General features: G+C 43.5%; 2 protein-coding genes across 3 annotated transcripts in view; one reads left to right on the top strand and one right to left on the bottom strand.

Annotated features, from left to right (window-relative positions):
• The window catches only part of ZNF592 (zinc finger protein 592), a 54,534-nt gene extending 52,502 nt beyond the window's left edge, over nt 1-2,032 (bottom strand). Inside the window, exon 1 of the mRNA XM_046655305.1 lies at nt 398-2,032. The gene's annotated coding sequence lies outside the window, so the exon portion shown is untranslated. The remainder of the gene's footprint in view (nt 1-397) is intronic.
• SEC11A (SEC11 homolog A, signal peptidase complex subunit) overlaps nt 14-25,371 on the top strand; it is a 63,470-nt gene continuing 38,112 nt past the window's right edge. The window contains exons 1-3 of one of the 2 annotated variants that reach the window (XM_046655309.1): nt 14-327; nt 2,901-3,065; nt 5,455-5,595. The gene's annotated coding sequence lies outside the window, so the exon portion shown is untranslated. The remainder of the gene's footprint in view (nt 328-2,900; nt 3,066-5,454; nt 5,596-25,371) is intronic. The other variant, XM_046655310.1, reaches the window with a different exon arrangement.

The raw sequence follows: 25,371 nt of genomic DNA, 5'->3' as shown, positions 1-25,371 counted from the left end.
GCGGCCCCGACGGCGGCGCGCGCAGGGTGGACCCCGTCCCCGCCGCCCGCTGCCCCGCGGCCGCTCCCTGCGACCCAGGCCGCGGGCCCCCGGGCGCCCGGCGCGGAGGGCGCTGGGCGGGGACGCGCTCTGCCCGAGGTCGCGGGTCCGGCGCTTAGTAGGTGCGCCCCGAACGCTTGGTGTTGCTGGGTGCGGGGACGGGCACTCTGACGGGTAGCCCCTGGGGTGACCGTGAGCCCCGCGGAGGACCGAGTTGCAGCACTGGCTTCGGGTGCCTCCCCGGGGGCACTGGGAGCTCGGGGCCGTTGAGGAAGCTCTGACTGCGCGGTGAGAACTCGCAGAGGCGGGGGCGGAGGCGGGGCGGGGGGCGGCGGGGCCTGCCGAGAAGCCAGCGTACCTGGAGACAGGCGGCAGTAGGGGGCAGCCGGGTCGGGCGGAGGAGCACGGAGAGGAGGCCCTAGTGGCTGGCCGTGGAGAACCAGGAAAGAGATGCCAATTTGCAAGAGGGGTGGAACTCAGTCTCAGCCAGGGCCTGCTGTGTGCCAGGCACCAAGCTGAGTTGAGTGCTTGGGTGAGGAGTGTGTGGTGGGGAAGCAGTGACGGCTGTAAAGGGTGATGGTTCTTTCCAGAAGTTTGGCAGTGAGAGGGAGAGAAAAGTAGGCCTGTAGCTCAAGGGGGAGTAAGATTAAAGGAGGGAGGTGATTTTTTTTTCTTTCATACTGAACCCTGCCTGTTTCCATGGATCAGCTGCCTGGATGACCCCCCCCCCCCCCTACCCCCCCCTCCGCCAAAGTCATCCATAGACCTGCTGGGTCACTGTCCTTTAAAACTTGAGTGGCTCAAACCCCCATTCCACTTAAAGTGGAAAACCCAGCATACCTGCCAGTATTTCCAAACATTCATGGGGGAACTTACATTTCTCCTAATTATCACTAGCCCCAATTTCCTATTTCCAAAAAATATTCTATTGTGCTTTTAGGAAATTGTCACTGTGCACTGGACACCACCCCATTTATGCTCTTCCAAAATACAGCACCGTTTGTGGAAACAAGCAAAATGTCCAATGTTATATGATTATTAAATAAATTATAGTTCGTTTATAAGCATTAAAAATCGTGTTGAAGAGAAAGATTAAGGACATGAGAAATACTTGTAGTTAAAAAGCACATAAGATGATATAATACCAGATTATAATATATAAATATGTGTCACATAGGTAAAAAATGGGATTTTTATTTTCTTCCGTGACTTCTGTATTTTCTTATTTTTACAGTATATTAATATGTCCCTCGAGATCAGGAAAAATGACATTTTAAAGTAAATTTTTAAAGTACTTTTAAGAAAGGTGTTTTTTAAAACATTTGTGGAGTTCAAAAGAAAGATATATTAGGAACCAGGAAAGAAAATTGCAAATGAATGTTTGAAGGATGGATGGGACTTTGGCAAGCAGAGATGGGTTAACTAAGGAGGCTGCCCTAGGGAGAAGGAACAGTGCAATCAAGGACACAGAATGAGACGGAGTGTGCGGGGAACAGCAAGAGGCCAGTTTGGTTGGAGCACAGGATTTGGTGGGAGGAGAGGAGGCATATCAGTGTGGAAAGGAAGGGAGGGCTGTGGTCCTGAGTGCCAGGCTGAACTCTGTAATTTGTCTGTTGGGAAGAACCATTGGGGCTTAAACTGTGCAGGTGATAAATTTTAAAGGAAATTTTCCTGTAACCTCTTGCTTCATGAAGTTCTAGATCTCAGCCCTTCCATCTTAATAATCTGTGGACATTTGATTGACTCAGAGGAATGAAGTGGGGGCAACAGTTTTTGCATTCCAGCTGTTTACATAATGAGAATTGGCTCTTGCTTCTCTGGTTGCTAATTACTACAATTTTTATTCACAGCAGAGTTTCAGAACAAATTAGCAAAGAGCAAAAATGAAAGGAAAAAGAAATGTGCACCTTAAACCGGTGCTTTGCAAACTGTTTTTTTTTTTTTTCTACAACTTTCTACGAGTTCGGCTTTTTTTAGACTCCGTTTGTAAGTGAGATCATACAGTATTTTTCTTTCTCTGACTTATTTCACTTAGCATAATGCCCTCGAGATCCATCCGTGTTGTTGAAAATGGCAGGATTTTCTTCTTTTTTATGGCTGAATAACATTCTTTGGAAACTCTTTTTTTTTGAAAAGATTAGCCCTCAGCTAACATCTGCCATCAATCCTCCACTTTTTGCTGAGGAAGACTGGCCCTGAGCTAACATCCATGCCCATCTTCCTCTACTTTATACATGGGACGCCTACCACAGCATGGCTTGCCAAGTGGTGCCATGTCTGTACCCGGGATCCAAACCAGCAAACCCTGGGCCACTGAAGCGGAACGTGCACACTTAACCGCTGCACCACCGGGCCGGCCCCTGAAAACTTTTTTGACTGTGACCCTCCATAAGAAATATATTCCACATCTCAACCCAGAATGTAAACACACATGCACAGATACATGCACCTCTGAGACAAATGTTTGGTAAAATGCTACCCTTATTTTATGCAATGCTGGCTGATATTTTCAACTTTATTATTCTTTTATTTCTTTTTAAAGACTGATCAGGACCTGCCGCCTTGATTTTATGACCCACTATAGAGTTACAAAATACCTTGAAGGACATTGAAAAGAGGCTAGACTATTCCCGACTGTGTTTGCAGTTCTCATTTGAGTAGCCATCCAGGCTGTGACCTGAAGTTTGCCATGTTTACATGTCCCAGGAATCAACAGAACAGGCAGGACTTTCTCAGGATACAGTGGGGGAGGGGATGGAAGGATTGGCAGGAGTCATGTTTGGGTTCCTCTTCCCTTCTCAGTAAATATTTCCTGATATCAGTATTTCTCAGGAGCCGTACATGTTTTCTTCTTCATCTAGCTTGAGATACAGACTGAACTTCAAACAGGGCTAGACTACCGCCTGCGAACCAGAGACGACTTTTCATTTGAGTGAACAGAATCATGGACTAAAATAAAAGGGACTATATCTTGATTGTGACAGCACATAGGAGACATCCAACACTGTTGGAGTATTCTGGGGACAGTAAGTACCATCCCTTTCTTATAAGTTTGGAGCCAATGAAAATATCAACTTTAGGGGCTGGCCCCATGGCCGAGTGGTTAAGTTCTCACGCTCTGCTGCAGGAGGCCCAGTGTTTCATTGGTTCGAATCCTGGGCGCAGACATGGCACTGCTCATCAAGCCATGCTGAGGCAGCATCCCACATGCCACAACTAGAAGGACCCACAACGAAGAATATACAACTATGTACCAGGGGGCTTTGGGGAGAAAAAGGAAAAAAATAAAATCTTTTAAAAAAAAAAATCAACTTTATTACCAATAAAGCTGAACTGAAGAATGTGGCTTGGATGATAACTGATAGGCTTTTCAATATTCCCTGAACTAAAATTATCTCCCCAAACCTTCAACCTCCCCCTTGCAGAGGCATGGCAACCTTATCCATGTCTGATTAGGGAAAATGACACTCTCTGGGGGCACACAGATCCAAATTCACCAGTTAGGTAAGTTGCTCCTTCTGGAAGAACCAGGACAAATTCTCCCATTCCTGCCCTCCTATAAAAACAAAAAGATTTGGGAATAAGGATTTATCCTTGCCGAAACAAATTGGATTTGATCCACTAGTTGTTCAGCTAATTAGAAAAGTATGCTAAAGCAGTGAGTGACCCCCCGCCCCCAAAAATGGCAAATACACACCTTAACATTTCATTTTCACTTAAAATCTAAGGGACACCCACTTGTCCATCTTTTGATGTGAGACCAAACCTTTTCTTTGAGCAAAAATGCTGATTAGAGTTCTTGAGCTGTCTTTCTTACATAAATCATATCCATGATGTATTTCCTCTGCTTTCCAATTTGTTTCTTTAAAGTTGACTAAGGACTTAAAACTTCTTGCAAAGCAGTATGTGTAGAGGCTCTTTCTTTAAAAAAAAAAAAAATCCTTTGTAATCGTCTCATCCACATCTAGTTTGACAGTAATTTTCAGCGGGTCTTTAGCTAATATTTCCAAAGCATTCAACTAACATTTCATAGAAGCAGCTCTTCCTTTTCATGCTTGAGTTTCAACAGTTTATGTAATTTTAATTTAATTCATTATACTCTGGCAAACAGCTGTCATAAGCAGGTTTGGGACCAACAGAACAAATTCTTGTTGGGCATCTAACTTAACTGGTAGAAAGAAGTGTGTAGGTAGTCCAGAGATGAACTCACTAGTCCAAAGCATTCTGCAGGCCGGCAGTAGTAGTCAATATGTTTATTTGGAGGGGATAGAAAGCATTGTTTTAAAGGGTACATTAAAAGGAGGGCCATTAATGCTCATAGACTAGTATGACCAACTCTGTGCATATATCTTAATATTCTTTCATCATTTATCCATTTTATAAATGTTTGTTGATATTCAGGACAGTGCCAGGCACTAGGCCATGCCCTGAAGAAGCATAGCTCACAGAAGAGGAAGAAACTGACATATAAACAGGATGAAGAGGCTGGATGGAGAAGAAGGAATTTGGGGAGCATATCCCTTTACCTTCTCTCTATCCTATCCCCTCAAATCACTGTTCCTCCAATCCCATTTAACTAAAAATGGCTTTAAATGGCTAAGGATTGGTATGGCTATCAAAGAATTTCAAATGGTAATACCACTTACTACATTAGCAAAATATATATATCTTATGTACTTTCCAATGCTAATGAGATGATGAAAGCCGAGGCAATGTGAATTGGTATAATCCTTTTAAAAAGCAATTTGACAGTACTTCTGGAGAAACTTAATAGAGATGTGACTCCCTTTGACTCATCAATACCACTCCTAGAAACTTTTCCTTAAGAAATAATCCTCCCCAAAACAGAATGGCCACAGGAACAACAATATTTACTATAGCCTTATTTGTGATAGTGAAAGTTTGAAACATATAAGTGATTAAGTAACTTATGGTACGCAACATTGTGTAACTCACCATTGAGTATGCAGACAATGGAGTAAGGTGGAAAACATTTGATTACACATTAAATGAAAAAAGATACAATTTGCTCAACTATATCAAGAACCCCTGAATTTGTATACTTAAAAGGGTGAATTTTGTGAAACGTGCCTCAATTTTTAAAAAAAGATACAATTCTGTATTTTTGCTTTTGTATCAGCCAAGATCAGCAGGAAACAGATGGCCAGCTCAAAATGTGTAACTAAAGACAGTTAATGAGGGGACAGTGTACAAAGATGTGGGCAGGGTTGAGGGAAACAAGCAAGGGAGAGTGAAGCACCCCAGGGTTAGCATCTGTTGAGAAGCCATTATCAACCATAGGCCTGAGGGGGCAAAGAGATGGAGCCCGTGCTCAGTGAGAGCAATAGCTGAAGGAGAGGGAGGGCCAACAGGAACTTAGAGGAATACAGCCCTACCTCTCTCTCTTGCCCTCAGATCTCCTGTGGTACCTCCCACTGGCTGAACCCAAGAGGAAGGCTAAGGGCAGGTGAGCCCAAATGACACTGTCCTTGAAGGTCAGCCTCTGGAGAAAGGTGGTGAGTGGATCTGCAGGGACAAAGGCAGAATATCTAGCAGGTATGTGATCATATAAAAATGTGAGAACTAAAAAAAAAAAAAAAGAAAGAAAGAAAAAAATGTGAGAACTGTGTAAGCCTATGGCCAGAGACCTTAAGGGAACCTAGAAAACCAGAGTTTCTAGAGATAAAAAGTGGAGGGAGGTAGAGAGCAGGTAGGATAGGTCGAGGAGGCAGGAAAGATTGTTAACTCAGGCTGAGACAAGAATAAGAGCCAGAAGTGAGAACACTTTATTGTTTGGTCAAATGCTTAGCTGGAGTCTGAGCTCTGGGAGAGATTAATAGGAGGTACAGAAGCTAAATTAGACTGGAACATTGGAAATTCTTCACCTATTGGCTATTACCCTGTATTTCTCCTTCCTAGCTAAACTTCATGCCTTCAACAAATAATTGTTTAGTACCTATCATACGCCGGGAACTGTTAGGCCCTGGGGATTGAGGAGGGAACAAAGTTAATATCTTGCTCTCCTGGAGTTCACATCCTGCGGCAGGGTCGGGGTCGGGGGAAGGAACAGACAGAAAACAATAGATAAGTAAATATGTCAAGGTGGCAAGCACTGTAAAGAAAAGCACAGGAGAGCGGGGAAATAAAATTCTGCCCATTCTACCTCTTAAAAACTTCTTGATTTAGACCACACGTGCCCCCACACACCAGAGCTCCTGAGTAAATTAGGCCTTCAGACCTCTCACCCGGACCAAGCTCATACTATCCTGATTGATCTTCCTGCCTCCAGCACCCTCCAACCCATCCTCCACCCTACTGTGAGAATCTTCCGGAAACAAATCATGTTTCTTCAAACAAAAATTCTCCAAAGCTCGTTTGCTTATAATGTGGAATAATGTCTAACTTCCATATCGTGGACCTTTTCTTATCTTCTGGGTCGATCACTTGTCTTCCCCTTTCTCATTCTCCTTTTGTGCCAACACGAATTGTCTGTAGTCTGTTGATCGTGCCTCACTGTCTCTCATTTCTGTACCTTTTCCCATGCTGTTCTTTCCACTTGGAATGCCCTCCCAGACCCTACACCTCCTCCCGAATTTGGCAATCCTCTCCTTATTCTTCTACACCCATTAACTGCCACCACTTTGGTCAGCCTTCTGACCTTCCCAGTTATGAGGGGGGATCTTCCAGCTCCCTCCTTTGTGTTATCAGCATATCTTCTCAGTACCTCAATGTATTTACCATATGATATCACCTTATTTCTCGGGCCTTGGGTGTACAGGACTGGGTTCAACATAATCCGTGGGTCAGGAGCCTACATTCATTGGTTCATGTGTGGTTCTCTTTTGTTATTTATCATCCACCCTAAAAAGTAGAATTGACAACTTACACATATCCCCCCCCACCCAGTGCTTAATCTTGTGTTTATCACTTTCTTGCTCTTACAAATATTTTTATCTAAACAAATTTTATTAAAAATAAGAAATTAATTTTTAAAATTTCCCTAGCTTTATAAAAATTTAGAGTTAAAAAGTCTTACATTTTTAAAAAAGTTGAGGTTGATGGGCCGGCCCAGTGGTGCAGAAGTTAAGTTTTCACGTTTCACTTTGGCAGCCTGGGGTTCCCTGGTTTGGATCCCAGGTGCAGACCTAGGCATCACTTGTCAAGCCATGCTGTGGCAGGCGTCCAACATATAAAATAAAGGAAGGTAGGCAAGGATGTTAGCTCAGGGCCAGTCTTCCTCAGAAAAAAAGAGGAGGATTGGCAGTGGATGTTAGCTCAGGGCTAATCTTCATTAAAAAAAAAAATTTTTAACAAAATAAAAACTTAAAATTAAAAAAATGAAAAGTTGAGGTTGAATGTGTATATGTGTATTCATTAGTTATACATATTTCCTCTTTAGTTATCTGTTCATATCTTTCCCCATTTTTCTATTCATTATTTATTCTTTTCTCATTAATTTTCAGGATTGCTTTATACGTTGTTTTAATAATCCTTTGCAGGTTTTTTTCTTGGAATTCAAGTACACAGAAAAAATTTTTTAGTAGGCCGGCCCATTGCCTCAGTGGTTAAGTGTGCACATTCCACATTGGTGGCCTGGGGTTCGCCGGTTCAGATCCCAGGTGTGGACATGGCACCACTTGTCAAGCCATGCTGAGGTAGACGTCCCACATATAAAGTAGAGGAGGATGGGCACGGATGTTAGCTCAGGGCCAGTCTTCTTCAGCAAAAAGAGGAGGATTGGTGGCAGCTGTTAGCTCAGGGCTAATCTTCCTCAAAAAAAATTTTTTTTTAGTTAAGTGTTTATTTGTATGCATGTGTGTGTGTGTGAACATACATACATATTCCCAAAACACCTATTGTTAACTTTAGTTGTTTTCTTTGTTAAAAGAGTATTATTCCCTATATAATATCCTGGGACTTCTTTTTCGCTTTTCATGTCATGTTGCTAAGATTTGTCTCAGGCTTGTTGCATGCAGCTGAGTTTGTTTATTGTGGCTGCTGTGACTATTCCGAGGTGTGAGTATGCTAATATCACTTTGTCCTTGGCAGCAAAAGCTCTTGGTGCCCTATGTTCTTCCCCTTGGGCCCCCTCTGTTTCAGAGAGGGAGAGTCCTTATGGCTGGACTAATAATAAAATTGACATAAGACCAGGTTAACAGGAGGAAACAAAGCAATTTAATATGCGCACATGGGTGATCATAGACACGTGATGTTCTCTGAGTGAACAAAGCAGGCAGTTTGTATATCTTTTTGCGTAAAGAAACAATACATTTCTGAAGAAATTACAGGACAAAGAAACTTCAGTTTGGGGTACATAATTAGTGAGGAATTTAAACAGAGTTTAGGCTTGAGGTAGTAAATTAGTAAAAGTGACAAGGTTTGCTTATGCAGCTTCTCAGCTCTGACTTCCCTGGCTCTGGTGGCAAGGATGCAGGGAAAGCATCTTTCACAGGGGAGATTCATTTCTTGCTTTAAGGGGGAACAGAGAGAGGAGAGTCAGAGTGGCCTTTTTGTTTCTCAAGAAACTTTAGTTCAAAATAATCAATGTGCTGTTGTGGGATATTTTGAGGTGGCCTGCCCTGGCCCCCAACATCTGATTTTAGCCAAATATGTGTTGATCATTTTCATGGGAGCTCCCAGTTACTGACAATTCCCAGTGCAAGTGCCAGGCCTGGGGCCTCTCTAGTTTGTTTCAGGACCTTCTAGAAAGCCACAAAAGCCTTCTCAGCCCTTTCCCAGGCACAGCCTGAAAGTAAAGAGAGTTAACCCTCAAGTAGTGGGGCAATAGGATCCAAGAGATAAATGCCCCAGGCTCCCATCCTTCAGGGGGACAATTCTGGGAGGCATTTTGTACATTTCTCAGAGGTGTCCATGGAACCATGCTCCCTACGTCGACTTTTCCTCCTACTCTTCCTCACTATTCCCCTCTCCTTCACCCCTGCTGCCTGAGATCATTTCCCAAATAGGCAACCTGCACCCAAGTCCTCATGCCAGTCTCTGCTTTTAGGGAACTCCAACTAACACACCCAATTTCCTAATAATGAGCATTTGGATTGCTGCAGGTTTTTGCTATTGCAAAAGTGCTACTAAGAATATTCATATAGGGGCTTGACCGGCGGCACAGCAATTAAGTTCACACGTGGTTCAGATCCTGGGCGCAGACCTACGTGCCGCTCATCAAGCCATGCTGTGGCAGGCGTCCCACATATAAAGTAGAGGGAGATGGGCACAGATGTTAGCTCAGGGCCAATCTTCCTCAAAAAATAATTGAAAAAAGAATATTCATATAAAAACTACTGGTGCACAAGTGCAAGAATTTCCCTTGTGTATTTATAGAGGAGAAGAATTGCTGTGTCAAAGGCTAAGTGAACTTTCACCTCTACAAGAGAATTCCTAACTGTTTACCAAAGTGGTTTGTACTGATTTACAGTTTCAACAACGTTCTATATGAGATCCTCTCCAACACTTGGTATTGTCGGATTTCTTAATTTTCGTCGCTCAAATAGATATGAGATGGGATCTCATTGTGGTCTCAGTTTGTACCTCTTGATGATTAGTGAGGTTGACCACGTCTTCATATTATTTATTGACCACAAATGTTTCATCATCTAGGAAATGTCTATTCATAGCTTTTGCCCATTTTTCTGTCAGTTGATTGTCCTCCTTTCCTCATTAATTTTACTAATTCTGTGACACTTATGGTTTGTCCCCCTTGGAACTCAGGAGCTGAGAATTGAATTAATCACAATCTTCGCCTGATAATCACTTTTTTGCTGGTTAAAAAAGTAATTGTTGTAAAAGAAACATGTAAAGAATACAGACACGTTTGACTTAGAAAGGGAAGGTCTCCTTTACCCCACCTCCAAGTGGGAATAACTCTCACGAATAGTTTGTCATTTCATATTTTGGGGATTTTGTTTTCACGTCTCTGTCTCTAATTAGACTGATAGTTTCTCAAGCGTAAGGGCTGTGTTGCATCCATCTTTGTATTCTCAGCCCTCCCCCCCCCCCCCCCCCCCCCCCCATCGTGCCTAGGTTAGGTCAGGAATGTAATACATTGTTGCTGAATGCACTGCTAAAAGGCGAGTTAGAAGGAAGTTTTGAAGTTACTAGGAGACTTCAGTTGGAGTGGAACAGAGGATTCAAGCAGTAGAAAAATGGGAGATAGTACTGGTAAAATGTGCTGGGGCTTGATTACTGAAAAGTCTTGGCCGTTGGGCCAAAGCGTCTGATTTTTATCTTGGAGGCTGCCAGCCAGGGAGGCATTCAAGGCTTTTTAGGTGGAGAGAGGTTATTTGTTCTTACATTTTTTAACAATGACAGAATTAAAACAAAACATTGACAATCTAGTTATCTAATGGCTATGTACAGGATGTAAGGGGGAGGAGGTTGGCGAAAATGAAACCGAAGACAGAAAAATGAATGAATCAAGAAGTTATTAACTTTTTCTGGACACAGACTCCTACGAAAAACTCATGAAAACTATACCTTCTTTCAGAAAAATAGACATAAACTCAAGCCCATGCACTTTTTAAGAACCCTTAGGTTCGCGGGTTATGCTCCAAGTGAGAGAATAAGGACCTGAACCGTGGTGACAGTCTGTGTTCATTCATTCAGACACGTTCGTCGTTCTCCTGCCCTATGAAGGCACCGTGCTGAGTGCTCAGAACAGATAGTGTGCAGTTTGGGGCACGGGGTGCAGTATGGCATGGTGGTCAAGAGCATGGACTCTGATCCCAGTAGTCTGGTTTCAACCCCTGCCAGGTGGCCTTAGCTAATTTAGTCGATCCACGTGCTCTCGGCAGGTGTTTTACGGAGACAGTGCTATCACCTCTCTCATCGTTAAGGGACTGCCACATCCCTATAAAGCACCTAGAATTCATGGCATGCAGGGAATCCTCGGCAGAGCCTGAGGGCAGAACCCAGAGCGGAGAGCAAGAGGAGCAAGCAGAGAGCAGTGCTTGATTTTGAGAACTTTGGCTAAAATGGAGGGGTAGAGAGAAGGCAGTAACTACAGGAGGAAGTGAGGGCAGGGAAGAATTTTTTTTTTTTTTTAAGGTGGAAGAGATCCTAAATCCTGACAGGGAGGATGCAGCGGAGTGGGAGAGGCTGAAGACACATCACTGACGGTCTGTTCTTTCCCCTAAAAGTGGCAGGAGGGGAGGGCTCGAGGGCAAAGGTGAAGGACCCGGCTTTAGCTAGGAAGCCACTTCCGCTTGTGCACTGGAGGGGAGGAGTCAAGTATGGTGTGGCTGCAGGTGCTGGCTCTGAAGTAACCACAGGCAAGCGAGAAGGAATGTCACCAGTGGGGGAGGGGCGGGGAATGGTGGCTGGCGGGAGGTCTGAGGAGAGGAAGAATTGTGACACACCATTTTAAAGAGGGGATAGGCAGTTACTAGAGGAAGGAGATGAGATTGCCAGGGATTACTCAGGGCCAGTAAATTTGCAGGGATACTGATCTGCCTGGTCGGGTAACTTCTTCTGGTGGTCGTATGAGCTACAGGAGGAGAAAAGCATCAAAAGAAGGGGTGACGAGTGCCGAATGTCACAGCAGTGAAGTCGGGAAGGATAGGGTGGGATAGGGGACTGCTGGATTTGCCAACTGACTGGTCATTACTGAAGTAGTGTCTGGAGGGTCACTATAGGTCAGAGCAGATGACACACAGCAGAGAAGAAAGGAGAGAAAGAACGGTGAGGCAGTAAACCACAGGCAACCCAAGAACACTGCCTATGAAATGAAAGGGAAAAATAAGACATTGACCAGACAGAGTAACTGAGTCAAGTGAGGCAATTATAATATATATAATTTTTTAAATGATATGTATAATTTTTTTTTAAGCAAAGGTAGCAATTACAGATGCCAGCAGGAAAGGGAAGAATTAGGCCCCCAAAAAAGGCAGCAGGGATATGATGCAAGCATAATATGGTAATAAACAGCTCCTCTGAACCAGGGGTTTTTCATAAAGACTGTGTTATCCCCAATGTACAGAGGAGGAAACTGAGGCTCAGAGAAGTTAAGTCACTTGACCAAAATCACTCTGCTAGAATGTGGCAGAGCCAGGATTTGAACCCAGGTCATGTGACTCTAAAGCACCAATGCTTGTCTACTCCTGTGCCACAGACAAGCAGAAAAGTTGGCTGCTGAGGAGGAGCAGTGCTTCTGTCGGCACCGAGGAAAGGGGGAAAGAGATGGAAGAGACGTGTGTGCTTACGATTTGTGTTTATTTAAAATTATTCTCCTTCCCATTCACATATAGAAGCATATGGACTTTTAAAGTTGGCAGGATTGAGAAAGCCTCGCCTTACACAGAAGAAAATTCAGGCCAGAGAACTGAGCTGACCTTTCTGCGGTGACAGAATTAATTGGACATGGCTAAGAAAGTTACAGCTGAAGACTCGGGACAGTTGTGTGGCCAATCGGTTCACCCAACCCTCCACCCAAACAGTTGTTTCATGGGAGAATTGCTCTTGCTTTAATTCAAAGGAATGGAGGGGAAAACAGTTTGTACATGCCAACAAGTTGTTTGTTACAATTATCAGCTTGAGGCATTTTGCGACGTATTTGTCATCTATCAATATTTTCTGATAGGTGACTTCAGAATATCTGCCTAAAGAACAGATCTCATTTCTCTTTGCCAAACTCCCACATGCAATGAACATGGAGAAAACCAAAACCAAACCATGGGCCATAGGGAACTGTGGAATGTTATGGTCCGGTCACAGGCTACGGCCAGAGACAGAAACTGAGAGCTGTGGCGAGCCAACTGGGACAACAGGACCCATGATCAGGATGCAGGGGCAGACCTTGCGGCCACACCAGAGTCCCAGCCCCAGAGGTCACACCAAGGGCACTGGAGAAAATGTCAGGGCTCAAGAGCATGTAGTAGACCAGGAAAGAACTGAAAAAGCAGATCTGAGCAGAAAGAAGGTAGCCACCTGGCCTAGCAAATTAACCTCCACAGGCCCACAAATGCAATTTTAGGTGATCTAGTAGCCACATTAAGTACAGTGAAAAGAAATGGCTGAAATTTCATATAATTTATTTACCTCAATATATTAAAAGTATTATCGTTTCAACTTGTAATCAAAATGACCATTAGTTTACACTCCTCTCTTCACACTAAGTCTTCAAGATCTCAGGTGCACTTTATCACTGTAGCATGTCTTGACTCCGAGTGGCCCTATTGCAAGTGCTGGGTGGCCCATGTGGCTACTGGCTTTTGTGTCCGACAGCACAGGCTTAGAGAAAAACATACTTAACATTTGGGCATTAAACTATTTTATCTGTATTTTTTTTTCTTTCCTTCTCTTTTTTCTTTCTTTCAAAATGTGTTGAATTGGCTAGGGCTGGATTTTGAAGGAAGTGGGAGAAAATGCTCATATTCTGAGAGTCTCTGATTTGAAATTTTAAATGTTTCGGGTACAGCTCTCCCAGTCAATTTTCTTCCTATCCCCAAGAGTTGGCTCTTTTTTTTTTTTTTTTTTTTAAGGCCCATGGTGCACAGAATCTCGAGGGAAGATAAAAAGGCAGGGGAATGTGGTACAGGTGCTTGTGACCAAACGTTCATTCCTTCTATTCATTTGTTCATTTTTTTCCTCTTAATGACAGGAACTAAACATCAACTCTGGGTCAGGGACTGTGCCCTGGGCTAGCTTTATAGGTATATTCCCTCCCTTGTGAAACCTACAATTTAGCAGAAAAGCCAGACAAACAATTATAATAAAATGTTGTGAGTGTCATGATAGGGGAAGTATGAGGGGCTGTGTGGCTACCTCGGAGAATAATTTAACCCATTTGAGAGATAAGAGAAGGCTTGGGGGTGCAAGAGGGAATGAAGACTGAATAAAGAATGGTTAAGCAAAAGGGAGAAGGGAGGGCTGAAAAATGCTTGAGGCAGAAAGAGCAGCTGAAGCGAAGGCCCAGAAGGCTTTTGTGGAACTGAAAGAAGTTCAGTGTGGTTGGGGCCCCCAGGGTGAGAGGTAAGGCTGGTATCGTGCACTGTTCTCTGGGCAGCCCAGTTAACAGTGGGAGTTGGAAGGCAGGATGTTGACAAATCTGGAATCGGCAGGCCCAGCACAGGAAGTGCTCCACCCCAAAAATATTCCTTCACCGGTTCAAGTTCACTAGTTGCAGATTCAAATGGGTTAACAAGCTGTTTATAAAAGCGAGACTCTCTCGTATAGCAATTATTCTCCTTTCAGAGTACGTCAGGCCTTGAAGCTTTATTTTTGATTCAGAAAATTGAACACGATTGAAGTTCCATGTAATAAAGGACATAGAAAAGAACATATAAAATACAGGAGTGGCACTAAGGAAGGGGTGTTAACTCTGCCCAGGGGAGGCCAGGGGAGGCTTCACACAGCAGATGACACTGAACAGGGTCTGGAAGGAGAAATAGGAGTTTGTCAGGCCTCCAATCAGAAGAACATCCTGATAATTATAACCATCGTTTACGAAGTGTCAGGCACTATTCTAGGGGTTCACATTCTTAGCTCATTTTAGCTTCATAAAAACCCCTAGTTACCACAGTCCCTGTTTACCTACAAAGAAACTGAGGTAGAGGGGCCAGCCCCCTGGCCTAGTGGTTAAGTTCGGTGCTCACTGCTTTGGCGGCCCAGATTCGGATCCTGGGTGCGGACCTACACCACTCTTTGGGAGCCATGCTGTGGCAGTGACCCACATACAAAATAGAGGAAGACTGGCACAGATATTAGCTCAGGGCAAGTCTTCCTTAAAATAAAAAGAAAGATGGGGCCGCCCTGTGGCCGAGTGGTTGAGTTCGTGCACTCCACTGCAGCAGCCCAGGGTTCCACGGGTTCGGATCCTAGGCACAGACATGGCACCACTCATCAGACCACATGCCACAACTGGAAGGACCTGCAACTAAGATATACAACTATGTACCAGGGGGATTTGGGGAGATAAAGCAGAAAAAAAGAGAAAAAAAGGAAAGAAACAACTGAGGTAGAGAGGTAAAGTAACTTGTCTAGAGTCACACAGTTTGTAAGGAGTAGAGCAGTTCGGCTCCAGAGCTCACTTCATGAACCCCTCTGTCACATCCTGGGGCTATCGGAGTTTGCTTATGCCTGGATTGTAGGGTGAGAGGTTGGCAAGGAAGGTCAGAGATCAGACTGATGAGGGAGGCCGTGGCCAAATCACGCAGAGTATCAACACAAGCACCTTGAAGACAGGCTCACAGTAGCCTTTAGGTAAATGTTTGTGGTTACTTGAGTGCATGTATAAATGACTGCTAATGATTATATCTTTGAATGTGCTTGCATTAAGACACTATTATATTCAAATCCAGATTTACACAAGCCACATTTCCAGTGGTGACTCACTGCCTCAACAGATTCTCATAGGATCCCTTAAGCTGTCAAGAGGAGGCAAGCCCCTGTCCTTAGCTATGAGATGCAAAACCTCAAAAGGCAACTCATCAGGGCTGGAGGAGGAGTAATCCCCCGTTAGAGAAGAGGGGCCAAGGTTGCCCCCACTCCCAGCCCTTCATCCACAGGACCTCCACATTCGCAACACGGCTCTCTCCTAAGAACTTACAAAACAAACAGCAAGGTCCCTTTCTTCTTTTAGCCAAAGCAGAATGGCCAAACAGGAAATTGGTGCCCCCCCACCCCCCACCACATATGCACACATACCAACCCAGAAGGCTGGCGCTTCCTTCTCCCAGCTGCCCCTGCAGCTGTTCAGGACTTTTTAAAGAGAGCTCTCCAAAAGTCTTCCAGAGGGACTTGAGTGACTCTAGTAATCTCTTTGAACAGAAGGCACCTTTGATTTTTGGGAATGAGATTTCTTCCTGATACCCCATGTTATCCAGAGCTGCTGCATCTTTTAAAGCCATGGTCTCTGATGTCCATAGCCATTGGGTTGGTAGGCAGAAAGTCCCATCTCTGCAGCCCCTGACCTGACCTTCGGGAGGCTGGGTGGATGGGTCCTCCCAGCAAACCCAGATAGATCCTTTTGGGAGATGGCACTGGAGAAGAGCTAGACTGCCAGTGTGGCCTGTGTGCTACTGGCTTGCCCTAATATGCCTGGGACACTTCCTTTCCTGGCAGGGTCAGAGGGACACCTTCTCCTTCTATCCACCATTTCCTTCATTGGGAAGTTCAAGGAGAAATGGATGAGATCGTAGTTATTTTGAATAGGGTTTTTAAAAACGGAGGTGACTTTGCTTCTGCTAGTAGACACGCTTGGTTTGTACAGAAGTGATTAACCAGGGTTCAAGTATAGTGACAGACCTTCTTCACCCTAAGCATGAGGATATCAGTTTGAACCCACTTCTTGTTTTTAATAATTATTAACCTTCATTGTCTACTTACCATTTGTCATCCATTGTGCCAACAGCTTTATTGATACGTACTGTCTTGCTTAATCTTCAAATGATGAAAGTGATTTTGTATTCCCACTTTACACACCAGAAAACTGAGGATAAAAAAGTGTTAACTAACTGGCCCAAGATTAGGCAGCTAGTGAGTGGTTAATGAGTGATTCAAAGTCAAGTGGGTCTGACTTAACTTCTATAATAAGGTGCTTCCTTCAGGCACGCCAGCAGGCTATATATGAAGGAAAATACCAGACATGCCATTGTGATTGACGGGGTCCAAAAGACTTTTGTGTTAGGAAGATTGGCAGCCCATTTTGCAAATGTGGAAAATTTAATTCCTTAGGCTTTACGTCTTTATCTAGTCTGGGATCACCTGTCGTAAATATCTGAATTATTTTCATAAGAGGCACTGCATAGACCCCAGCACTGCGGGGAAACCTCATTAAGCTTTTCCAGGTCCACCCAGTTTACCTTAATCCCTCCAGGTCCAATTCTGCCCTAATGGATTCTTTTCATCCCAATTATTTCTTGCTCAGTCTGTCTTTTCCTCAAGACTGTTTGCTCCCAGGAAGGAAGCCTGGGTGTTAGCCCTCTCCCCACACCTAACCCCATTTCTAATCTGTGCTTGACATAACGCTTCCTCTTTTACAATGCAAAGCTTCCCAGCTTTGTGGCCCAGCTTCCCTCCTTTGACTAAGGCCCTGCCTGCAAGATCCTTTCTTTTCTCTGAGTTTCTATAGCATGTATAGGCTAGCAGTTATACCTTAACTGATTTCCTTTCCTAAAGATATCTTTTTTTCTTTTTCTGCCTCAAACGATCCGAAAAGCTCTTCAAGGACTAGGGCTATATCTTCAGCTTTTTACTTTGATAAATCCTCTTCCAGCCTTGAGCCTTGAGCACACACTGTGGGCCACCACCCCCGCTGATCCCAGCAAAGATAATCCTATCCTTAGAGTCTTTCTTGATGTCTGTCTCCGGGTGGGCGGGGCCTCCTGGGTTTTAAGACCTCCATTCATTCATTTGACAACCTTTTCTAGTGTTTGTTTCATGTGAGATGTTGGGGGTAAAAAGATAAATGAGAAGGCCCTTGCCCCAGGAGACTCAGTCTGGTGAGAGCAACAGATATATAATTAGATGGCGAGTATGCAGATAGAAGTGCAGTGAAGGCTTCCCAGAGGAAGTAATGCATGAGCTGAATTTGAAAGGCAAGGAGGAATAAAAAATGTTGGGGTGAGGGACCAGCCTGGTAGCATAGTGATTAAGTTCATGTGCTCTAGTTCGGCAGCCCAGGGTTCACAGGTTCAGATCCCGGGTGCAGACCTACACGCCACTCGTCAAGCCATGCTGTGGCAGCATCCCACATACAAAAAATAGAGGAAGATTGGCACAGATGTTAGCTCAGTGACAATCTTCCTCAAGCAAAAAGAAGAAGATTGGCAGCAGATGTTAGGTCAGGGCCAATCTTCCTCACCGAAAAAAGAGAAAAGTGTTGGGTTGAGATGGAGGGAAGGAAGAAGCTTACGCAAAAGTGAGAGTATGCAGCAGTCATGGAACTAAAGACTCTCAAACATGAAAATGAGACTAGTTGGAGAGGTAGGCAGGGGCCAGATCACAAAGTGACTTTGGTAGCATGCTGAGGAATATGATCTTTTTCTTTTTTTAAAGACTTTATTTTTTTCCTTTTTCTCCCCAAAGCCCCCCACTACATAGTTGCACATTCTTAGCTGTGGGTCCTTCTAGTTGTGGCATGTGGGACGCTGCCTCAGCATGGCTTGATGAGCAGTGCCATGTCTGCACCCAGGATTCGAACCAACGAAACACTGGGCCGCCTGCAGCAGAGCGCAAGAAGTTAACCACTTGGCCACAGGGCCAGCCACTGGGAATATGATCTTATCCTGAAAGTCAGGAGGATCTACTGAACAATTTTATGTAAGGAAGAAGCATCATCAGATTTATAGTCTGGATAAATCACTCTGGCTGCAGAGTGAAGAATGGATTGAAGTGAGGCAAGACTGCAGGCTGAAAGACCGGTTAGGAGTTCATTGCAATAATCAGGATAAATGATAGTAGCATGAACCAAGGTAGTGACAGTGGGGATGGAGAAACTGGATGAATAAGAGAGATATTAAGAAAGTAGGGCAGCTGGCCTTGTGGTACAGTGGTTAAGATTGCACACTTTGCTTCGGTGCTCCAGGGTTCATAGGTTCAGATCCTGGGCATGGACCTACACACTGCTCATTAAACCATGCTGTGGTGGCGTCCTACATACAAAATAGAAGAAGATTGGCACAGCTGTGAGCTCAGGGACAGTCTTCCTCAAGCAAAAAGAGGAGGATTGGCAACAGATGTTATGTCAAGACCAATCTTCCTCACCAAAAAAAAAAAAAAATCACTTGAAAATAAAACTAAAGCATCACTATTTTTTTAAAAAAGCAGAATACTAAGACTTGATGACTAATTGGATTTGGGAGGTGAGAGAGTGGGAAGAATCAAAGATGGCAATCAGATTGCTTACTTTTGTGGTTGGGTGGTGCCTTTTATGGAGATTTGGAACATAAGAGGAAGAACAGGTCTCTTATGGGGAGTAGTGAGGATGGGGAGATGTGACATTTGGGACATAGTGAGTTTGAGATTGTCAGTTGGACATCCAAGTGAAGATGTCCAGAGGCAGTTTCTATAAAGGTCTGTTATCCAGTAGGAGATCAGGGTTCTAGATGTGGGAGAGATGAATGTACAGAGAAAGTAGTTGAAGTCATGAGAGCAGATAAGATCACCCAGAGGCAGTGTAGAGTGAGAAGACAGTGGAAGATTCTACCACTTAAGGAGCAGGCCAAGGAGTCCATGCTGGAGACGGAGAACCACAAGCCAGAGAGGTAGGAGGCAAACTGGAAAAGGTGACCTAATGGACCTAAAGGATTTCAAGTGGCTATTTTCTGACTTTCAGCCATGGGATGGGGGCAGAAACCAGCTTTCAGTGAATTGAGGAAAGATGTAGATGATGCTTAAATGGATAGATATATTTGTTGATGCTCATCAATCTGTATACATATTATTCATGCATTTTATAGTAAGTAGATTATACCTCAATAAGGCACTCAGCATAAAAATTTTATAAGAGGGGCTGGCCCCGTGGCCGAGTGGTTAAGTTTGCACGCTCCGCTGCAGGCGGCCCAGTGTTTCGTTGGTTCGAATCCTGGGCGCAGACATGGCACTGCTCATCAAGCCGCGCTGAGGCAGCATCCCACATGCCACAACTAGAAGGACCCACATCGGAGAATATACAACTATGTGCGGGGGGGGGGGGGGGGGCTTTAGGGAGAAAAAGGAAAAAATAAAAAATCTTTAAAAAAAAAATTTTATAAGAAATATTTGAATATGATCATATGCTGGGAAAAGAGAAAGTCAAGGGAAGAAATTGAGGGAGAGAAGGAATGATGAATAAGACAAGGTTCTGAGGAGATGGAAGAGATAAGCTTTGGGCAGGTGGAAGGACTACCTTTAGACAGAAGGAGGAATGCCTCTTTCATGGACAGGAAGAACAAAGGAGGAAGGGATGATTGTGGAGGTAGGTAAGTTGGGTAGGGAACAAGGTAGAAAGTTGAGTTTCTCTTTAATACTTTCTTTTCCCCATGAAACTGGACTCTAGATGTGGTGGTTTTAAAAATATTTCAACAAATTCTTTGATACTCCTCCCTTCAAAAGGTGGGACTTGGGACAGCCCCAGTGGCCTAGTGGTTAAGTTTGGTGTGCTCAACTTGGGTGGCCCGGGCTTGGCTCCCAGGCGTGGACCTACACCACTCATCAGTGGCCATGCTGTGGTGGTGGCTCACATACGAAAGGAGGAAGATTGGCAACAAATGTTAGCTCAGGGTGAATCTTCCTCAGCAAAAAAGAAAAGTGGAACCTAATTCTCCTCTCTTTAAGTCTGTACTGGACTCATTTCTAATGAATAGTATATGAAAGAGATGATAAGATGTCACTTCAGAGATGAGGCTATAAAAAAGATTGCAACTTGTAACCAACCATATTGGTTTCCCTGGGACTGAGGGACTTTCTGGGATACAGAAATTTCAAGGCAAAAACCAGGAAAGTTCTGGGAAAATCAGGATGAGTTAGTCATCCTAGTCTTGAGCTGGTTCTTTCTCTCTTGGATAATTCACTCTGTTGGAAACTAGCCACCGTGTTGTAAACTGCTGTAAAGAGAGGCTCACAAAGCAAGAAACTGAGGGAGATCTATGGTCAATAGCCAACTAGGAAATAAGGCTTCAGTCCAACAGTCTAGGAATAACTGAGACCTACCAATGACCATATGAGTGGAGCTCAGAAGCAGATCTTCCCTCAGTTAAGCCTTCAGATGAGGCTGCAGCCCCTCTGGACAACTTGACTATAACTTCACGAGACTTGAGCATGAGCCACCCAGCTATGCTGGCCCCAAATTTCTGACCCAAAGAAACTGTGAGATGATATTTGTTGTGTTAAGTTCCTAAGTTTTGGGGTAGTTTGTTATGCAGAAATAGATAACCAATTCATCAGATCAATTAAAATGAGGGGAAAGTGGTGAGATGGGTTTCTAGGGCTGAGCATGGGTGGATGACTTTCTTCAACAGCCCTGGATGACCCCAGACAATGTGTTCGTCCACTTTGTATGTCATTCATACTGTGCAGTGTCCAACAGTGTCTTCATTTTTTTTTTTTTTTTGAGGAAGATTAGCTCTGAGCTAACATCTGCCCGCCAATCCTCCTCTTCTTGCTGATGAAGACTGGCCCTGAGCTAATAACATCCATGCCCATCTTCCTCTACTTTATATGTGGGACACCTGCCACAGCATGGCTTGCCAAGCGGTGCCATGTCCGCACTCGGGATCCAAACCGGTGAACCCCGGGCCTCCAAAGCCCAACGTGCAAACTTAACTGCCCATGTCACCGGGCCAGCCCCTTCTTTTTTGAATAATATCTTTTGATAAAAGAATTTTGCCAAAAGCTTATTTGGCTTTCTAAATGAGCATATTTATCTTTAACTTTATGACTGATTTTAAAAGCTTCTTGGCAAGAATGTGACCTGTCAGTGTTTTGGCTATAAAAGTGCAACTTTAAAGGATGCCGTTATAGTTTTGAGCAGTTCTCTTCAGGGAGAAATTTTGTCAATGTTCTATTAGGAAGCATTAGTTTGCGTGTTTTTCTTCCTTTGGAAACATTTGTTTTGATTATCAGGTTGGCCACTGAGCTTTAAAAAAAAGTGGCACTAATGCTTCATTGGCTTTATGCCACTATTTGACCAAGTTTCATAACATAATGTACTGGGAACCAGGGGCAAATAGATTCCCAGTTTAATAAAACATTCTTCTTAGAAGCTCATCGTATTTCTTATTAGCACTTTTCTTTTTCAGCTGCTCATCCCAATTCATCACACTTGTGGACTACCCAGCCCAGCACAGTCAGATTTGTCTTCTATATTTATTTGCACTGGATTCCTGGTCAACATTTCACTTACAACTTTTTTTTCTGAGTTTGAAAATATTTAGCATCCTGATTTAATTAACTTTCAGCTAACTAATTGGAATTACTCATCTGTTTCTGTGAATTGAAAATAAAATGTAACAATGAAGTTTCAAATTTAACACATAAACAATAACACATATTATGAAACAATGCGTTAGTTTAAATTACATCCTACTAACCGAATATTAGCTGAGACAAACTATAGACCCGACACAACCTAAACTTTAGGAGCAAAATGGCTATTGAGAGTGTAACATGATTTCTGAGAAAATTGTAATTAATGTGACAATTAAAATTTGTGAAGTAGATGTGAATAAAGCTTCTCATCTCTTGAAAATAGCCTGTAGACAACTTGATAGATCACCGGTCCAGGGACCTCCACTTGGAAGAATGCTGATAGATTGGGAGAAAATTGCAAAGTGATGGGACTAGAGAACTTTTTGAAGTGGAAAAGAATAAATAGATGAAAGGAAAGCAAAAAGTGAAAGGAAATGTACAGTGTGATCTCATTTATGTGAAAAAGTGAGTGTCAATTTTAAGTACATAGGCAAAAAGCGCTAGAAGGAAAGACTGTTGACAGTGGTGTCACTCTAGAAAGGGGAGAGACTGGGGGAGCAAAGAGAACCTTCACGTTCTACTCTATATATGCTGATCTATTTTATTTCAAATTGTGGTCAAATACACATAATATAAAATTTACCATCTTAATTATTTTTCAGTGTAGAGTTCAGTAGTGCTAAATATTTTCACATTGTTGTGTAACCAATCTCCAGACCTTCTTCATCTTGAAAAATTGAAAGTCTATATGCATTAAACAGTAACTCTCCATTTCTTCCTCTCCCTAACCCCTGGTAACCACTGTTCTTTGTACACTGTACAAAGTACACTGACAGGTACTTTCTGTCGCTGAGGATTTGACTACTCTAGGTACCTCATGTACCTGGAATCATACAATATTTGTCCTTTTGTATCTGGCTTATTTCACTAAGCATGACGTCATGCTAAGTTCAAGGTTTATCCATGTTGTAGAATGTATCAGAACTTCATCCTTTTTAAGGCTGAATAATATCCCATTGTCAGTTTATACCACATTTTGTTTATTTATTTGTTCATTGATGGACATTTGGGTTGCTTCCACCTTTTGGGTATTGTGAATAATGCTGCTGTGAACATGGGTGTACAAGTATCTCTTCAAGACCCTGCTGTCAGTTCTTTTGGGTCTATGCCCAGAAGTGGAATGGCTGATTGCCTGTCTTGTTTTACTCTTTTATCATGAGAATGTACTCATGTATTATTTGTATAATTTAAAACACACAGAGAAAGGAAAAAGAAGTAACCATCAGAAAGTGGGTTATGGGAGCATAAGGTTTCAGACATAGAGCAGTACCTGAATGCGCCCATGAGTGCTAAGTGTGCATATCCAACAAGTGACATTTCAGGCTTGCTAAGTTTCATCAGTGGTGAGAGAGCACCCGCAGACCCAACCAGCCCTGTTCATTAAGATATGGGCAAGGTTGGAAATCAGACTGGATTATTCAAATACATTTTCCAGTTTCCTGCCTCTATACCTTTATTGCTACAATTCCTTCCACTGAGTATATCCTTTTTGCCTGCCAACTTTACCCATATATCAAATATATTTTATCAGTATCTCAAATGTTCTCTTCATTCTGAGGCCCCTTTTAAGCTCCCCAACTAAATTGACTTTTCCTACACCTGAAGCCCCAGAGGACCACTTAGAGCTCTTTATTCACAATACGAAGGTGGACTGAGGCTCATGCTCACTTAAATGGTGCCAACTCTCACTTTTAGATTTGAATTCAATATTAACAAGCACAGGCCAAGTGCTCTATTATCCAGAATTCAGATTTGAAGCCACATTCAACATTTACTAACAAATACTTAATGAGTCTGGCACTGTTATGAGAGCTGGGGTAGAGGGGTGGACAAGACAAGGCCCCTGCCCTCACGGGGTTTATGTGTCTTTTCCTCCACAGGACTTCCTAATTTGGAGGAATCAGGAATTGATTCTTCAACTCCATAAGTATGGGGTGCCTAGGGGCAGCAGCTGGAGATACACACACAAACATATTTTAAATTCACAAATATTTATTGGGTGCCTAATACATGGCAGGTTGTGTTTTTGCCACTGGGAATTTAACAATGAACACGACGTCAATGGTTCTTTTTTCTTTCTTTTTCATAACAGCTTTATTGTGTTATTCACATACCATACAGTGCACTAATTTAAAGTGTACAATTCAATGGTTTTTACTATTCACAAAGTTGTACAATTATAGCCACAATTAATTTTAGAATATTTTCCACACCCCCCAAAAGAAAACCCATACCCATTGGTGGTCACTCCCCATTTCTCCCAACCCTCCCAGCCCTAGGCAACCACTGCTTTCTGTCTCTATGGATTTGCCTATTCTGGACATTTTACATAAATGAAATCATACAACACGTGGTCTTTTGCGACTAGCTTCTTTTGCTAAACCTAATGTTTGCAAGCTTTATCCGTTTTGCAGTATTTATTGCCAAATAATACTCCATTGTATGGATATACCACATTTTGCTTATCCCTGCATCAGTTGATGAACATTTGGGTTATTTGCACTTTTTGGTTATTATGAATAATGCTGCCATGAACAGTCACTTACAGGTTTTTGTGTGGACGTACGTTTTCAATTGTCTTGGCTATATACCTTGGAGCAGAATTGCTGATTAATATGGTTAATATAGTAATTCTATATTTAACCTTTTGAGGAACTGCCCGTCTATTTTCCAAAGTGGCTGCACCATTTTACATTCCCACCAGCCGTCTATGAAGGTTCCATCCTTCCCCAAACTTATCATCTGTCTTTTATATTATAGCCGTCCTCCAACATATTTAACTTTTTAATTTTTAAATAAGTTTCGATTTAAAGAATTGCAAAGGTAGGACAAAGAGTTCCAGCATATCCTTCACTCTGCTTCGCCTAACGTGAGATAACCAATATTTTTAAAAAGGCAAGTAATAACAAGAGACCGGCTCTGGTCCTTCTTGTTAGCCAGTCAAAGCGAAGGCTGTTTCTATAGAGACAGAAGGCGGCGAGAAGAGGGTCGCATCACGGCGCCCGAGGTAACGAGACTGGAGGAGGCCCGTCTGTTAGGAAGTCGCGCTCGGGGAGGGCGGGACTTCGTGACAACCGGCTCCACCGCTGTCGCCAGGTTTGGCGGTTTCTCTCTTTCCAAGAGTTCCTTAAGCTCCTGGGCCGCTCAGGCAGCGCTTTGAAAGCCTCTCACACCTCCACCCTTCGCAGAAACCCTTATGGGAACCACCCCGAGCGGTCCGCTTCCACCAGCGCGGGAAACCGGCCCTACCAGGGCCGGCGCCACACCCAGACTGGCAACCAAGGCTGCACGCGCCGGCCACTCAGGGGCCGCTTCTGCCCGCGGACGCGGGAGACTCGCTCCCTATTGGCCAGGCGTGCACGAGGGCCCGCCTCC

This window comes from Equus quagga, chromosome 2 (assembly GCF_021613505.1).
Source record: "Equus quagga isolate Etosha38 chromosome 2, UCLA_HA_Equagga_1.0, whole genome shotgun sequence".
Classification (NCBI taxonomy): Eukaryota; Metazoa; Chordata; class Mammalia; order Perissodactyla; family Equidae; genus Equus; species Equus quagga.
Note: the sequence above shows the minus strand (reverse complement) of the source record. Positions and strands in the feature narration are given on the sequence as shown.